The sequence below is a fragment of the Solanum dulcamara genome, chromosome 2 (genome assembly GCF_947179165.1).
Source record: "Solanum dulcamara chromosome 2, daSolDulc1.2, whole genome shotgun sequence".
Taxonomy (NCBI): Eukaryota; Viridiplantae; Streptophyta; class Magnoliopsida; order Solanales; family Solanaceae; genus Solanum; species Solanum dulcamara.
This window is the reverse complement of record NC_077238.1, coordinates 63565397-63580912: the sequence shown is the minus strand read 5'-3', so window position 1 is coordinate 63580912 and position 15516 is coordinate 63565397.

Below are 15516 nucleotides of genomic sequence, written 5' to 3'. Positions count from 1 at the left end.
CCACTTGTCCCTTTAATAATTTCACAATGCCTCAGTTATTTTGCAAATATCTATTCCCTATCCTCAAGGGATCCCCCTATCTTCCAAGGTAGAGTTACATATACACAATACCTCGATCTGAACTTTACTGCTCAAATAGGCTTCTCCATGATAAGATTTCCCAAGTAATAATAGTGTCCCTCACCGGTAACATGGAGGGTACTCCTTTTAGCTTTGGTTCAACATAACAAATTCACTTTATTGGTATCACCTTCCAAGGCACATCATGAACTTCTACCTCATTTTTCTTTTATTTCCTGGGAAAATTTAGGCAAAGTTTCCTCTGTATTCCTTACTGTCTCAAACCTGTACGCAGGAAATACTAACAATACCTCACAGGGCCAACATATATATATGTACCATATCATATAACAACCACACAGGGCTTTCACTATCTTTTCATGTTATAGCATCACGGGGCTTTTAATATCAATAATAATATGACAATAATGGACTTACCTCGTATGTCCAACTTCAACCTGCGTCTGTTACACTTCCCTGTCTATTTTTCCCTTTAGTGTTCGACTTTACACTTCAACCATACTTCCATACCTTACTCAATATATACCTCTCATACCTTTGCTTACCTACATGCTTTGTAACTTCCAATATCATCAATTACTTCCTTCTGTTGATGTCATTCTCCTGCTAAAATCAAGGGTTAGTATAAGGAAGTTTTTGTATGACTCGGATCTATGGAAAAATATCAGATGTGAAAGAAAGGTAACATCCTAAATTTCCTGCAGCCTCCTATTTATAGATGTGGGGCACAACACAATGATAAACAAGACTCTACCAGATACGGTCTATAGACACTCTTAGGACGAACTTCTCTGATACCACTTCTACCATGACCTAACCTCATAAGTTGTGATGGGTGCCCAAGCCAGACACTCGCGTATACCTTAGACCTGTCGTATGCTCACATATTGGCATAAGTGAATAACAAACATATATACATAACTCACATATATGCATATACAAACCACACGTATGTCTACAAACCTGTGAGAATTGTAATAATGACATATGGAGGGATAGATCCCCCGTCATACCCCTTAACAAACAAATATATACATCAAGGTTCGGTACCAAAAGCTGGGCTCCGATACAATAGATATCTTCTCAAACTCGCTTGGTGGAACCCTAAACTGGCGGATCCTCAAGTCACGTGTCTGTACCTGTGGGCATGAAACACTGCCCCCCAAAGAAAGGGGGTCAGTATGATATATGTACTAAGTATGTAAGCATAAATCATTATAAAGAAATTACAGTTGAAATAGGGATGCAGGAACCAATATGAAAATTAACAATCAGTGTACCTGCACATTAAGACATGTAGTCATATACCTTACCATGCACTTCACCCGACCTGCTAGGGAACTCGGTGTCATAATCGTTTCATCATATTAACATATCATCATATCGTCATCTTTTTTCATCATGTATATTACTTCCTCATGTCATCGTGTCGTATACGGCATAATCTTATCGTATATGTCATCATATTATATTCGATCCCTTATGGGGCTTGGGGTCACAAATGTATCACTATATTTTCATATGCATGCCTATATAAAGTATCCGGCCCTTTAGAAAGGGACTCGGTGAAGAGAGTGGGGTACATCTATAGCGTACCAGCATCATATACATACGTATCTCGGCCCTCTAGTGAGGGACTCAATATTTCTTCCTTATTTTACCATACATACTATTACAACATACCATCATATTATAACACATACCATCATATTACAACACATACCATCATATTATAGATGGCTTGAGACTCGGTGAATAATCATATCATCATAACATATTACCTCGCCTCAAGTATCGAATCATCTCCTCGTATATGGAATCATACGTAATCAGCATGGGACTCGGTGAAAGAAGTAGTAAAGCTATGTCCGATATAATATCTAGCCCATCGTGGGATATGGAGAAAGAAGGGTTACAGCATGCACGAGTAGAGTAGTGAGAAACTATATGCAGCTAAGTTACCCTCTGAGACTCAATGAAATAGTCAAGTGAACCATCACCTGAAGATCAGGAAAGTAATTATCCGAAGTACCCTTTAGATTTCATTAGGGATAACATCAATTAGGGCCTCAGGGATCACAGATATGTATCAAGATAATGCCACATAACTCATGTAACCAAAGACACAACTTATGCAATCAGAAACATAACTCATGCAATCAGAGACACAACTTACACAATCAAAAACACTTATCACTATAGAGCCTTTAGGAAGAGGAGATGGTATCTCTACTTACTATTCACTATATAGAAGGCTCGAGAATAGTAGTTTAACTACTTTCATACCTTTAATATTCAAAAGTGACTACAAGTCACAAGTTATACCCAGAACTTATAAATGATGTCACCTCCAAATCCATGTCTTATATTACCTATAGTCCAGTCTTTCTAGAAGTACGAAAAGACAAGCTTTACATGTACTACTTTTCATCACATGGAAGACTTCAAAAGGTAATAACTCAACTTATTACAGGAGTCCTAATCATTAGGGAGTGAACAAGAGTCTTAACTCATACTCAGAGCTTTAAGAATGGAATAACTCCCAATTTTACATACATAATACTTACATCTAGGACATGCCAAAAGAGAAAAAAGGGTAGCTTTACATACCTTTTTATGGATTAACTATAATCCAGCTTGCCTCGTTATTTCCTTAACCTATTAATCCAACTTCAAACCAACCAATTGGGGATCTATATCTCCTCCCATATAGAGCTTCATACGGAGAAATGTGAATAATTGAATGGAAATTGTTATGGTAAGCAAAGTTAATAAGATGTAAATGATCATCCCAATTACCTTTGAAGTCGATGGAATAGGCTCTCAACATATTCTCCAAGGTATGAATTATGCATTTTACCAGGTCATCTATTTGAGGATGGAAGCTAGTGCCAAGGTTAACACTTGAACCTAAACCTTGATGAAATGACTTCCAAAACTAAACAGTGAATTGAGCTCCCCAATCTGAGATAATGGACAAGGGGACTCCATGAAATTTGATAATCTCCCGCAGGTACAATCTGGTGTATCCTCTGCAATATTAGTAGTCTTAACCGATAAAAAATAAACTGATTTGGTCATCCTATCCACAATCACCCAAATGGAATCGTGTTGTCAGTGAGACTATAGAAAATGTGTAATGAAGTCCATATTGATCATCTCCCACTTCCATTCTAGAATCTCAATATTCTGAGCTACTTCACAAAACCTTTAATGCTCAACTTTGATTCATTGGCAGATTAGGTATTTGGACACAAACTCTGCTATATCTCTCTTCATCCTACCCCACCAATATACTTCTCTCAAATTATGGTACATTTTGTAAACCCTGGATGGATGGAATACTTGGATTTATGGGCCTCTGCCATGATTATTTCTCGAATGCCATCAACACTTGGAATATATAATCTCCCTTGATACCTCAATACTCCATCTACTCCTTTGGCAAAAACCGTTACTTTTTGCTTGTGAACATCCTTATTCAATTGTAGGTGAATGGAATCTTGATCTTTCTTTTCTTTCACCTTCTGCAACTACAGATGATTCATCCCCATTCCAAATAATAGTACCACCATCACTCGAGTTAATGAGTTAAACTCCCAAACATTCAAGTATATGCACCTATTTGGCCAACTCCTTCTTTCTCTCCTTTACATGGGTAGTGCTCCCCATAGATAACTTGCTAAGACCATCAACAATAACATTAGCTTTACCTGTGTGTTAGAGAATGCTCATAGTATAGTTTTTAAGAATCTCAAGCCATCTTCTCTGCCTCAGGTTCAATACTTTCTTAGTAAACACATATTGTAGGCTCTTGTGTTTTGTGAATACATGAGGGTTTGGAGAACAATCCTAAGTTGATTGGCATATTCCTCCTCATTTTTGGAGTAGATCAATCTGTCATTGATTAACACAACCATAAATATGTCCATATACTGCTTAAACACTTGATTCATCAAGTCCATAAATATTATAGGAGAGTTAGTCAAACCAAAAGATATAACAAGAAACTTGAAGTGACCATATCGAGTCTGGAACATGGTCTTTGGAATGTCACACTCCCTCACTTTCAACTGATTATAGCCTGATCTGAGGTCTATCTTTGAAAACCAAGTAGCACCCTCAAACTGGTCAAACAGATTCTATCCTAGGGAGAGAGTACTTGTTATTAATAGTGACCTTATTCAACTAATGGTAGTCAATATACATGATGAGGAAACTATCTTTCTTTCACACGAAAAAGATAGGAGCTCCCTAAAGTGAGATACTCAACCTAATAAATCCCTTATTTATGAGATCTTTCAACATCTCTTTCAACTCTTTCAACTCAATGGCAGCCATTTTATATGGCAGAATAGAGATAGGCTACGTATCAGGAAGAACATCAATCCCAAAGTCCATCTCCCTTTCAAGAAGGACTCCAGGTAGATCATTAGGGAAGACCTCAGGAAACTCATTGACTACAGGGTCTGAATCAATGGATGGCGACTTCACACTATCATCTTTAATATGCATGATGTGATAATTACACCCTTTTGAGATTAACTTTTTGAACCTAAGGTGAGAAATAAACTTACCCTTAGTCATAAAAAGACTACCCTCCTATTCTAAGATAGGATTATTTTGGAAACTGAACTTAACAATTTGATTCCTACAATCAACAGAGGTATAATAGGCATAGAACCAGTCCATGCCAAGAATTACATCATAATCAACCATGTCCAACTCAACTAAGCCATCCATTTATCCCTTTGATAGATTGACATAGTACCATCTCTATAGACTCTCTCAGCTAAAATAGATTCACCAACAGGAGTAGACACACTAAAAGGCTCAAAAAGATAGTCAGGGATTTTATCAAACTTATTAGACACATAAGGGGTTACAGATGCTAAAGTGGCACCTAGATCTAACATGGAATAACAATCATGAGAAAGAATCGAAGCATACCAATGACAATATCTGGTGAGTTCTCCTGATTCTGGCAATTAGCAATAGCATATAGCTAGTTTGAACCTCCGCCTGCACCTGCAGTAGTACCTCTGTGATTACCTCGACTTTACGGTGGCGTGGAAGAAGATTGGGCTTTGTTTCCCAACATCAGGCAATCTCTCTAGAAATAACCCTCCTTACCACAGTTATAGCAACCCTTGGTGCCCTCTCTGCACTCTCTCAAATGGAGACTGCCACTCTTGCCGCAGAGTGTCTTTTCCTTCGATCCTTGACCTATACTTTCTTAGAATTGAGAACCCTGAGCTCTGAAATTTTGGTGACTCTTGGATTTCTAATCATACCTATGGTTGGGGACAGGTGAACTTGCTATCGAGGGAGCATAACTAGATGACTTCTTCTAAAAGAAAGACTTGTTACCCCTGCCTTGTCTTTGATCATTCTCATGCCCATCTGATTTGTCGTGCTTGCTCAAGTGTTCTTCTCTGTCTTTCCTCTTATCTTCAAAAACCTGTTGAGCACAGACCATGAGCCTATAAATATCCATGTATGAAATTAATAATGATGCCTTACACCCTTTTTTCACATGTCTGCTCAAGCATAAGACAAACTTCCTCATCTTAGATCTCATATTTGGGATCATCTCCAGAGAATATATGGACAACTGGATGAACCTCAAACCATACTGCTTTACTTTCATCCCCTCTTGTTTCAGATTCATGAACTTCTCTACCCTTTCTTCCCTCAACTCTCTAGGAAAAGAAGTGATCAAGGAAAGTACCCTTGAACTCATCCCAAATGACAGGCTCAGGATCCTTACCTCTACTTTCCTCCCAATGGTTGTACCACACGTTCTCCACATCTTTGAGCTGATAAGACACCAACTCAATCCCCTCAATCTCAATAGCATGCATTACTTTCAAGATCTTCCATATCTCATCAGTGAAATTCTGGGGGTTCCTCCTCAACCTTAGAACCCATGAAAATTAGAGGGTTTATTCTCAGAAAATATCTAATCTTTATGGTAGCAGACGACTCTTAAGAACTAGAGCTAGGAGCTTGGGAAATCTAGCTACTATTTCGAGCAGCTACTAACTAAGTGAGCATAGCAATAACCCCTCTGAATTCAGCTTCTGAAGTTGGTGTAAGCTAAGTAGTAGGCTCTTCGGGTCCCTCCGCAGACCGGGCAGGTTGACCCCTAATTCTTACTCTAGATGATGGAGGCATCTCAGAATGTGAAACGTCAATGCTTGTGGTGTTTCTCTGATTGGTGGTACATATAGGAGGTATTATCTGCAAATGCATAAACGCATGAGTTAGGAAAGAATGTTTTAGAGTAAATCTCTTTCACACAAACTCATAATTTAAAGAAGTGAAATAGTTTCTAATGTCCTATAGCCTCCTGATTATAAGTGTAGTGCATAACACACCCATATGCAAGACTCTACTATGCACGGCTGCATAGAGACCCTAGGAATCTTGAACTCTGTGATCTAACACCAAGTTTCTCACATCTCGAGAGGGTACCCTAGGCATGGCCAGCACTTGGAGACCATTGATGGCCCCAAGAAAACCACTGGGTCACTCATTTAAACTAATCAGCGAAAGACTCAACACAATAGACAAATAACTCAAGTGGGCATTTAGAAAAATCATCCTTAATAAATAAGTAATAGATTAAAATAATGAAATTATAAATAACTCAATGTCATGAACTCAATAAAAAAATTATGGTTTTAAAGCAGAATCTGAATGAATACGTCTATCTCAATCTACCTTTGTTTATGAAGTCGCTAACTCAATACTAGAAAGGTGTCAGGATAAGTCCAAGGCTACCTCAAATTACTATCAAAAGAATAATGAATTAAGGAAATAAAAATGAAGTCCCCTGAATGCAAAGAGGTCTCACCAAAAGCTGAACGGATTAAGTCTTCAATGATTCGCATGTTGAGGACCTCTATCACCTGTATTTGCATCATAAATGATGCAAGCCAAATGGCATCAGTACATGGAATGTACGAATATATAAAATAGATGGAAAGGAAGACAATGAACAATACTCAATCTCATGCAACTCAACTAGAAGCCTTACTCTGAAATGACTCAACTCAATAAAGCATGCAATAGGTACAAAATAATGCTTTAAAAGATATGAATAAGTAAATGTAACTCAGCCTATAGAAATATGATACTTTACTTTTGGGGGAGTTTCTCTAACCGACAACCATCACTTATGAGCTAGTGATGATACAACGCTTTAGAACTGTCATTGCCGCAGTCGTTCAATACCTTGCCAAGTTAAAGGACACTCAACTCAGTGGATCCAAAATCAATCAAAGTCCATCATTTTGGGACTTGAGAGTCATGGCCTCTATCCTATGTTGGCTACATATTTTATGGGGCTCAAGTTGTTATTTACTCTTACCCAAATAGGTGCTTAATACTACTCCCAAGACGCAATATGCTCATATACTCAATCAATCATTATAATCAAATCAACTCATTTATTCTCATTAGACTCTCATAAAAACTTGACTCGATTACACTTAATACTTATGCTTTTTTCTAACCTCAATTAGATATGCATAGACTTAGTTTAAACATCAGAATTTTATTAAATATATGAAAAGTTATTCTTTTTATATCAAAATAAATGCATATGGTGTAACAATCATCAACTCAACTGGGGTTCATGGAAAAGAAAGAATGAACAACCAATTAAGAACTCAGATCATAAGGTTCAACATTACATAATCATATATATATAAGAATTCGGTAGAAAATTACATAAATAACTCAAGAACTCGATCAAACAGGATTAGAACTCAAATATCAATCTCAATTCTGATGAAAAGAATATGTTAGGAACATGGATGAACTTAATCCATCATTTTGATTCACCTTACATACTTTGAAATTGAAGGGGATGATCGAAACTCGATGGAATGGCTTTAAGACCTTGAAGCCTAGCTTTCTTTCTTCTCTCCAATCGCTTCTCTTAAACGTTCTAAGAGAGAATGAGAGAGAAACCATATTGGTTAAGTTAAAGGACTGATTTTAGGTCCTAAATGTGCGGGAAAAAGATGAAAAAAGACCAAAATGCCCTTCATTAAAACTTGTCCACCTTCATCGAAGGCCACCACGATCCGTATCCTTCATTAGTTTAGGCTAGGGAGTTCAGGGGTGTTATATTCATACCTTAACTATCAATTATTTTCTTTTTCTAAATCAACTATCACCATAGTTCATACGAGTAAATGGAACAACTGATAGTTGAGGAGCATTTTAACTCATAGTTGAGATGTGTTTTAATACATATATCATTTTAACTTAGGTCAATGTTTTCTCCAAATTGCTATTCGTGTTTCTAAAATTGTCATTAATTGCTATTCTTTATTTTTTAGGGATGTGCATAACATTTTGATTTGTCATTTTATTTGTGGTGATATGTTAATATACAATAATTTAATTTCTTCTATTTTCTTTAGCTATCGAAACTCCAAAGGAATTGCTAAAGGAGTGGGGAGATTGGTTCTATGAGATGTTCCGCTCTAATCAAGCCGAACATACCCAAGAGACCTATTATGAGTGTTACCTATACTTTTATACGTTAATATATATATTTTTATGGACTATTATTATCTAAATGCATGATTATTTTAAATTCTCAGGCTGCACAAACTATTGACAATGTGGTATATCATATCCCTCTATTGTGCCAACATCTTATTCTTATTCTACTAGACCAGTTAGCTCATCTAATTTGCATTTGCTTGTACCAAATTTTATAGACTATAGTATCTTCCAACTGATGTCACTCTTTTTTCCTAACTATAGGTGCGTAATATAACTGTTGTGGCGCTGACCTTTCACTTGAGGACACTTGAAGATGAAGTGATGTCTGATTTAAGGTTTTTTGAGATGGATCGTCCGAGGCAAAGGGTGCCATTTGTTACTGATTCTAGATAACAACATGTAATTTTGTTACCTAGAATCAGTTCCACATGGCACCCTCTAACTTCGACGATTCATTTCAAGAAACCTTAAATAAAACATCATTTCATCTTCAAGTATCCACGAATGGAAGACAGACACCTCATGAGATATATTATGCACTTCTAGTTAGGAAAAAAGAGTGATCTTACTATGGAGCTGCTATAAGCTTTACAATTATGCTCAAATGATTGCATGGTAGGAGAGCTAACTGGTCTAGCAGAATAAGGAGATGTAGAACAACAAAGGGGATATGATATACCACATTGTTAATAGTTTGTGGAGCATGAGAATTTAAATGAATCATGCATTGATATTATAATAGTCTCAATAAAAGATAAATTATTTTGAAAAATTTAGGGAACACCTCTGAATAAGGCTCTTGGGCATGCTCGACCTAACTAGAGATGAACATCTCATACTACCTATCCCACCACTCAATTAGCAATTCCTCTAAAGATTTGATCGGTAAAAAAATCACAGAAATTAAATAATTCTACATTAACACATCAACAAAAATAAAATAAGCATTCAGTATGTTGTGCACATCCTCCAAAATAAAGAATAGCAATTAATACAATTTCAGAAATACTAAACACACTTTCAAGAAAACAACTGAGCTCAGATAAGTGCACTAAAAACTTCAAAGGATTGCCTTATCCATCATACAATCTAATCTATTTTATATGGGTAGTTTTTTTCTTTTTAAACTGTTTTTAATAATTTTTTTAGCAAAGTTCTATATCTATGTGTTATGTTAAACACCATATAAAAATGAGAAGAGTTAATAGTGAAACACACTAAAACTATTACTTTTTCTAAAGTTTCATACCCTAATTATCAGTTGTTCCCCCTTTTATATATGAACTATCATCATCTAACCATTAAAACACACTTCAACTATGAATTAAAATGTACCACAACTATCCGTTGTTCCTTTTTTCTTACTTGAACCATGGTGATTGTTCAAACTGAGAAAGAAAACAACTAATAATTAAGGTGTGAAACTCGTAAAAAAGTTACCATTCAGATATTTTTTTTACCATTATCACAAACAAAAGAATAACAAAGTTATTAATAATATCGGTATCATTAATAAAATGGTATCATGACGCATGAAGCATCTTCTATCACCCAAATCTGATAAAGGCCCGCAGCCCACAACTCAAGCGAATGTGACCTTGGAAGCCTACCCTCATCCAAGAATCAGTGACTAATTCCTAGCTATCCATGAGTTATAGGTCACACGAGCACAAGTTTAAACTATCACTATTGTTTAAGGAGGAAAATGAAACAATTGGTAGTTAAGGTGTGTTTTAATACATAGATTGTAATAGTTCATGAAGGAAAAGGTAAAAACTGATAATTTGGATGTCAAACTCACAAAAAGGTGATAGTTCAGATGCTTTCTTACCAATATCTCAAATAAATATGAAATCAAGGGAATAACAAATTTTTAAAACTAACATGATCATCAATAAAAGGATACCTAAGTCCAGGAAAAGCCTATATCCGAAGGGGAGGTTACCTAGGTAGTCTACCCTAACCCAAACATCAATATTTAATTTCATGTCTTTACATAAATTATAGGTCACTTTAAGTCAACTTTAAATTAAAAATAATCATGATTAAAGTACAGTATTGAGTTCACATCTGCCATAAATGTAAAGAAAAGACTCACCACCATTTGTGATCTGCTTTGGCGGTGAATATTTCGACAACCATATTCCACCCCTTCTTAACAAAATAGTTATAGATGTACTTGTCGAGTCTGAAAATTTTCAATAGAGAGTCATAAACTATTTTATTATTAACTCTGTCCCAATCTGTCTCAATTTACGTTGCGAAACTAAAATTTTGTGATTTAATATTGTAAACTTTAACCATGAATTCAAACATAAAATCTTAAAGATTTTAGAATAAAATTTATATATTTAAAAACTAAATAAAAAGTATCACTTAAATAATAATAATAAATTAAAAAATATATTCAAAATATATAAAAAAATTAGATTGACTATCGAAATTCAAATAGTGTTAAATAATTTGGGACTGAGAATAAAAATCGTTCAAATTCGCCCCTCTAGTGTATTAAATTGGTCAATTGTATCCTTGATTACACTTCTATGTCTATTCATGGCCTTGGAACTAATGAATCATGTTGTATTTCCTCCCATCATTAATTGAGCTCTTGGGTAAATAACTAGACATTACGCGTCAAAACTATTTGAGAAGAAACGAGTTACTCATAGTTGTTTTTTAAATTTTTGAGTAAAATTTGATATTATCTTACAATAACAACAGTAACATATTCAGTGTAATTTCCCAAATGAAGTTTGGAGAGAGTGGTGTGTACACACTCTCACCTTACCTTGTGAAGGTACAGAGATATTTCTGATAGAAACTTGTCTCAAATAAAATATATCAACATTTAATATTATCAAAGTTGGATGAAACCAAGAATTTAATAAGAGGCAAAGTTCCTCCATTTAGGATTATACATAGACAAATGGATTTTCCCACTTTATTAATATTAAAATTCATCTAACCTGATTTGAACATATCAGAATGAAGAAAATATAAAAATGAAGATAGATTTGGGAAATTTTTTGCTTGCTTTCTTCATTCATCTATATCTGTATATATACAAGTAGGTAAAGTATGCCCCAACAATGTAAGAATATGAAAATCAATTACGAAACTACACTTGTCCACTATCTATTTGTTATCCACTATCTATTTTGTTCCCTAATGTAACAAACTATACAGCTGTACACTTATTTCTTATCACTGCTACAGGCAGATCTGGAAATGATATCTGAAACTTGTTTATTTTTATTTGGGCTTTGCAGTTGGATATCTGAATATTCATTTATTGGGCTTGTATGATGAGGCCCAAGACTGATAGAAGAGTTAGGCCTAAAACTAGAGCAAGGACCAAAACTAGTTCAGAAAACCTTTGTTTGTTCCGCCTCTTTCCCTTTGTTCATTTGGATTAATCGAGCAGCTTGTTCTTCATCCTTCCTAAATAACAATGTTCCATCTATATTTGTAAATCCAGCATTCCCTCTCAAGTTGGAGGGGAGAGAATCAACCCCCAACTTGCAAAGAATGGCATTGTGAGTTGGTCATGATAAAGTCTTTGTGAAGATATCTACAACTTGAGATGCAGATGGAATGAAATTAAGAGAAATGAGACTTGTGGTGAACTGTTGGCGCACAAAGTGGAAGTCAAGTTCGACGTACTTTGTGCGTTCATGAAATACGGGGTTTCTAGCAATGGGGAGTGCCGATTGACTATCAGAATGGACCGGGATTGGTAGCTTAGGCGGAGCTGATTGATCTCGAAGAAGACGATTCAACCATGTGACTTCAGCAATAACTCGTCGAATTGATCTATATTCTACTTCTATAGATAAAAGTGATAGTGAAATTTATTTCTTGGATTTCCAAGAAATTGGAGAGCCACCCATGCTTATAAAATACCAACTAACAGATCTTCTCGTATCCACACATAAGGCCCAATCGGCATCGCAGAAAGCAAGAATGGAAAAAGAAGGATTGCTACTAAAGGACAATTCTTGACCTGGAGATTTTTGAAGATATCAAAGAACATAAATTGGAGCATCGTAATGAGGTAACCTTAGGGACTCCATATACTGTGGAAAATGCTGAACCGCAAAGACTAAATCTGAATTAGTGCGAGTTAAATAGGTGAGTTTTCTGATCAATCTTCAATAGGAAAAAGGATCTGTGAGTAGTGTCCCCTCATCAGCAGAAAGTTTTTGCGAAGGATCAAGTGGAGAAGGTACTTCAGCTAAGTCATCGCAGTTGTACTCAGATAGAAGTTTAAGAGTGAATTTCCTCTGATTCACTATCAGACCATGGTCTTCTCGTACAACCTCCAATTCAAAGAAATAATGTAAGCTCCCTAGGTCTTTTGTCTTAAATTCAGTGTCCAAAAATTACTTGAGGTTAGATAACTCTATAGCATCATTCCTAGTAATAATTATATCATCAACATAGACTACAACTAAAGAAACTGAGTGACCTGAATGCTTGTAGAATAAAGAGTAATCATTCTAACAACCCTTAATTTTGTATAACATTGTCTTGAGGCTTGTCTCATTCCATACAATAATTAGTTTAGTTTGCAAACTAAGTTAGGATTAGAAGATTCCATACCCGAAGGAAATTTTATATACACATCTTCTTGTAATTCACCATGCAAGAAGGCATTATTGATATCTAGTTGAGATATATTCCAACCTTTCTTGATTGCTATTGCAAGTAAGCATCTTATTGTTGTCATTTTGACAACAGGAGAATACATTTCATTGAAATCGATGCCTTTTTTGGATGTCTCCCCTTACCACCAATCTTATTTTAATCTCTCTATAGACCCATCTGCTTTGTGCTTTATCTTGTAAACCCATTTACAAGGTAAAACTTTCTTATTTGGAGGTAGAATCATAATTTCCCAAGTGTTGTTGGAATTTAATGTCTCAAATTCAGAGTCCATAGATTTTAACCAATCAGGATCCATAGCTGCATGAGAATAATTCTTTGATTCACTTATACTTGAAATTGCAATCAATACCTGTTGATTAGAGACATATAATGCAACAAAGGAGAAAATAGGAGGATCAATGGGAGCAATGAAACATGAAGTGGAAAGATCAGTAAGATAAACTGAGTTGCAAACATACTAATCTAGATAGACAAGCCTTTTAGGAATCATCTCTGATCTTCTTTCAGGTACAATAGAGATGGGATCCACATCATGAGTTGGAAGACTATTAGATGAGAAAGATAGACTTGGGGAAGGTGGAGGAATATCAATAGATGAACTAGATGAAGGAAGTAAGCTAGAATCACTAGAAATGGACCCTAAAGAATCAGATTCATCAGGGGTAGAAACCTATGGAGATAGGGTATGATAAGAAGAAATAGATGGTCCTGAATCATCTGTGGTTATAGTAAAAATAGGAGGAGAAGGAGTTTGAATTTGAAAAGGAAATATAGTTCCATGACAAACTACATCCCTTGAAATGATGATTTTCTTAGAATTTAGTTTCATGACTTTATATCCTTTCTTCCCTACAGGATATCCAAGAAATATACAAGGGACTACCCTAGAAGCAAATTTGGGTCTGCTATGTGCAGGGGTTGAAACAAAACACAAACATCCAAAACTTCTCAAAAATTTGTATGAAGGAGAAGTTCCAAAAATCAATTCAAAAGATATTTTTCCTTTGAGCACAGATGAGGAAAACCTATTTATTAGAAAAGTTCCAGTCAATAAGCAATCACCCCAGTAGCAAATAGACACTTTAGATTGGTGTAATAAAGATCTAGATGAGACAAAAAAGAAGATGAACTGATGTTTTTCATTGAATCAAAAGGCATATGTCCCAATCTAATGTGCCATAATTTTATATCATCCCTATTGTTTACTGGAATAGAAAAATAACTAGGAGAAGAACAACACCTAGAGAGTAAAATATTAGTTTTAGAACTAGACTTGACAAGGCTTTGAAGACTTAAAGTAATGTTCATGATACAGATCCCATTATTTGCTTCACCAATAACCAGAGGGTCCTCATTGAATGGCCCTGCATAACACAACAAATGGAAGAAAAATTTAGTGTGCAATAGAATTGTTTGCAGAATTAATGAACTGATATCAAATTGATTTTAAAAGAAGAGACAAACAAAATATTCTTTAGTAGCAAATTATGAGGAAGAGTGACAGTTTCTCTATGTGTCACCCTTACCCTAAAAGAATTTGAGAGCTTGACAAAAATAGGAGAAGACAGAAGTGTAAGCGTAGTAAAGAAACCAGGGTCAAAAGATGTATGAGCAGAAGCTCGTGAATCTAATATCCAGTAGTTAGAGTTAGCATGAGTTTGATATAGTCTTGGATCACTGAAAGTGTTACCAGAAAAATAGGGCACCATGTTAGCTGAAATCTCACTTTCTGCAAATGGCACATCTCCAATCTGTGCATTCTCAAACTCTTCTTCCAAGTGACCATAGTTCTCCTGAGCAACAGATCCATTTTCTTGTTTCCAATTTGTTGTTTAATCTGAGTATCCAGTTGTTGTCACTGCATTAGCCATAGAGTTTCCTTTGTTATTTGGTTGTGATTTTGACCCCTTGGTGAACTTAAAATTAGGTGGATAATCTATTATTTTGTAGCATTTTGCAATTAAATGCCCCAATTTGTTATAATTTTTGCAATACAGATTATTGTTGTAGTTATTGTTGTTGTTTTTTTCTTGCTCTAAAATCAGTATTGTTGTACCTCTGACCTAAGAAATTCTGATGTGTTGCAAGAAATGAAGATCTGTCACTGGAAAGTTAAGATTAACATATGCCTCTCTCTGTTTCTCATCTTGAATAAGGAGAGAGTAGGCATGATTCACATTAGGTAAAGGTGACATCATGAGTATGTTGCTTCTTACTGTTGCAAAAACATCATTAAGTCCC